This window comes from Benincasa hispida, chromosome 5, assembly GCF_009727055.1.
Source record: "Benincasa hispida cultivar B227 chromosome 5, ASM972705v1, whole genome shotgun sequence".
Classification (NCBI taxonomy): domain Eukaryota; kingdom Viridiplantae; phylum Streptophyta; class Magnoliopsida; order Cucurbitales; family Cucurbitaceae; genus Benincasa; species Benincasa hispida.
Genome location: NC_052353.1, coordinates 32870373 through 32874344, shown reverse-complemented (window position 1 = coordinate 32874344; position 3972 = coordinate 32870373).

The window sequence follows — 3972 nt, the reverse complement described above, 5'->3', positions numbered from 1 at the left end:
CTTATCTTTTTAAGAACCAAGAAACTTTCGAGGACGAAAGTTCTTAAAGGGGGAAGAATGTAACGACCCAGATCTGTACGCATACAGGAAATTAAATATCAAATAATAAGCAGACGAAATTTATTTAAAGGGGTGGAAATTTAGAAAAAAAATAAATAATAATAATAATAATAAATAAATAAATTGGAAATGGAAATTTATTCATTATCCTCAAAAGATAATGAATAAGGGAGCGAGCGGGAGCGGAAACTAGGGGAGAGCGAGAGCATACCAGCGAGAAAACTGGAGAAAACGAGATTCTGAGAAGAGAGCTGCGCGATGAAGGAAGAATTGGAGAGCGAGAAACCCAGCGAGCGATGCTAGCGAGATTGAGGCTGGCGAGAGTAGAAAGAGCGAGATCCCTGAGAGACGCGAGATTGAAGGAAAATTGGAGAGAGCGAGAATTGTAGCAAGGAAGTTGGAGAGAGCAGAGAGTAAAGAGAGCTTATTTCTTAGCGAGACAGTAGGAAAGAGCGGAGCGAGCGAGAGAGCGAGCGGGGAAGAGAGCGGGAGCAAGCGCAGAGAGAGCGAGGGACGGAAAGAGAAAATTTAGAGCGAAGATGAGAGCGGGAAATTCCAGCAAGAAAGCTCCAGAGTAAATTCCTAGCGAAGAAAACGGAAGAGAGTGAGATTTTAAGAGCAGAGTGAGTGAGATTGGACAGAAGCGCGAATTATGTGTTGAATTTTGGCCACGATCTTATAGATTATACATAGAAAACCCTAAAATTGAATACAAACAAAGAATGATGACGTAAGGGCAAACGTTAGCACAAAATTAGGTGTCTTATTGAGAGGAATCCATAACCATAAGTAATTTTAAAGAAAGCCACCTGTACGATGATTTGTCACACTGAGAAGAGCTGAAAACTACTATGAATAGGACCCTTTGCCGAAGATTTAACCCATTCTCAAACAAATCTCAGTAACATAGTATCGTGTGAAAAAGTAAGTGTGAGTGAGGAAGTTCTGTGAAGATTAAAAGAGAAAAGCTCGGGTAAAGTGCTCCCAAATTTCTTCTTTTGATTTAAAAAGGGAAAACTCTGCTGAAAAATCATAGAGAATAATAAGGAATAATTAGATCACAGTCAAGGTAAGTAGGTTATCTCACCCTCTCTTTAAATGTTCTATGATAGTGTACCTTTATTATATTGCATGGTTATGTTAATTGTTATATTGCATTACATGTTTAGAACACGTTTCTCTACAAGGGACCCATGCATTATGTTTGTTCACGATTACGTTTAAAACCAAGTTTTAATTAGGTGTAAGTTATGCTTCCAGTCTAAATCTTATGGTTATGCTAATGGTTGATGTTGGGATGCTGATTTGGGCCCTACTGACTGCATGACCGCTAATCATCAGATGGGTTAGTTTCCGCTTAAGTCCTCATCTTCCTATCAGGGCGAAAGATTTATGTTGGAAGCATAACGTTTATGCTAATGGTTGATGTTGGATGCGACTCTGGCCCTACTGACTGCATGACCCGCTAATCATCAGATGGGTTAGTTCCGCTTAAGTTCCTCATCTTCCTATCAGGGCGGAAAGATTTATGTTGGAAGCATAACGTTTATGCTAATGGTTGATGTTGGATGCGACTCTGGCCCTACTGACTGCATGACCCGCTAATCATCAGATGGGTTAGTTTCGCTTAGGTCCTCATCTTCCTATCAGGGCGGATAGATTTATGTTGGAAGCATAACCGACCACATACATGACTGGGCAAGTGGGAAATGGAGGAGACATATCGTATAGATCGATGCCTAATCATTTAGATAAAGCTAAGCAATCGTTTAGCAAAAGCTATGCGATCATTTTGCTCGGTCTTTCACCTACAGACTCTACATGATCGTTTACCTTGGGTCAGCGATCGTCTAGCAAATCTATGCGATCGTTTAGTAAATATTGCATGATCGTTTAGCTCGCCCAGTCGTCGTTTAGTAAATCTAAATTTACTTGACGACTTCATGAGTTTCTTTTGCACGGAGAGAAAACTCAAAACCTTTTCAAACTTTTGTAAAAAAACTTTTTTTTGAAATAGAAAAACCATTTTCTTTTTAAACTCACAGTTACCATGATTCAATAACCACCCACTAGTTTGGTTATTTAAAAGAAAAAGAATTAATTATCCTATAATTAATATTATTATAAACATAATGTCAACCAACTTATTCTACTATATTTATGACCTATAGTTTTAATATTTCATCTCATGAAACATATAAACCATAGTTCTTTTTCTATTCCATGGTACTTAATGTAAATCTCATTTACATCAATCCTCCACTGGATGTATCTCATACATCATACCGATTATATTATATATAATCAAAATACCTCTTGTCAATTTGAAAATTTCAAATCAACACCAAGAACTGATCCTCAACTGAATCCATTGAACTACCAAGGGGACCTCATGGACCTGTAGCTCGAAGCTTCAATGGTACGTGAATAACTGACTAAACTCTTTAGTCATAAGATCCACCATCCGTTAACTACCAGGCACTCTGCTAAAGACCAACAGCTGAACTCTCTTTACACATATATATTATGTGTCCATCTTAACCAATCAGCACTGCGACAACCCTTCATAGATCGCTCGTAAGTACATCTGGGACAATAACCGTTATGGCCCTGTAGCTACATCTGTCTCCTTAAATACCACTGATCCCTCTAATGAACATAAGTCTGTTAGAGTTAAACAACATGTAGCAGAAGTATCAAGGATCCAAAAGCATTCTAATTCACTAATTTTGGCAAAACTAAAGCATGTTGTTCATAAAAATGGGTTTTAGAACATACCTTTGAAGAACTCTTCAAGAAAATCATTTGTTCAGCTGCTGTCTGCACTTGATATCAATGTGAACCACCCCAAAGACTTCCCTACTATGCTCTTGGAGCTTTAGGTAGAGTGGTGGGACTCAAGAACAACTTGTAGATGTAGAGAAACAAGGGAAGCTCACAGCAACAAATTGAAGAAGACAACTTCTTCTTCACCACGATTTTTCTCTCAAAATTTTGTATTTTCTATATTACTCTCCTTCTCCAACAACTTCAATCTTCTTTATATATATCAAGATGAGCATGCAAAGAGATGGAGTGCATGGCTTGCAGCTCATGCTTGGAGAATTAAGGTAGAGAAGTTCATGATTTGTGTGTGAGCATAAAAGATGATGATAGTGGGAAAACTCTTTTTCCATTATGTAGAACCCATGCAAACGAATTTCTATTTTATTTAAAATGACTTTTAAATCATTTTAATTTAAAATTTGATTTTCTTAAATTAATTTCATAAATCAATTTAAAAAATTAATTAATTTAATATCAAATATTAAATTAATCTTTGCACAATAATCATCTTTATATATTTAAATCATATTTAAATATTTATTCTCTTGTTCTGTTTAATTTGAACATTTCAAATTAATTTCTCAAGCTACCCAAAAGCGTACCCATTTATGAGTTAGTAGGCGGACTTCGTGACCTATAGATCATAGGCTCCAACGATTCGAGATTAATCGTCTAAACTCATTAGACCGATCTAACCCCCATTCGTTAACTAATGGGTGATTCCACTAAAGCCCATAGCTGAACTCCCATCACTGTAGATATATTATGTCCTCTCGATATAACCATATTAGTAAGTTAACCCTTCACATATTGCTCGTAATAACGATTGGGTCGTATCTCTGTTTTACCCCCGAAATTACCTCTTGTTCCTTAAGTTCCACTGATCCCCTTAATGAACAATTGATTTGTGATCCAATCAACAAATCGAATCCCTCTCAGGCCAATGAGAGGGTGAGGTCTCTTGTTCAAGACCCAGAATCAGCACTTGAAGGGAACAACCTCTCTAACATCGATCAATGCATGGATGTTGCGATAACCAGTCGTATGCATCCATCACATGGGAGTTGCGCAATCGCAAGCGAATGC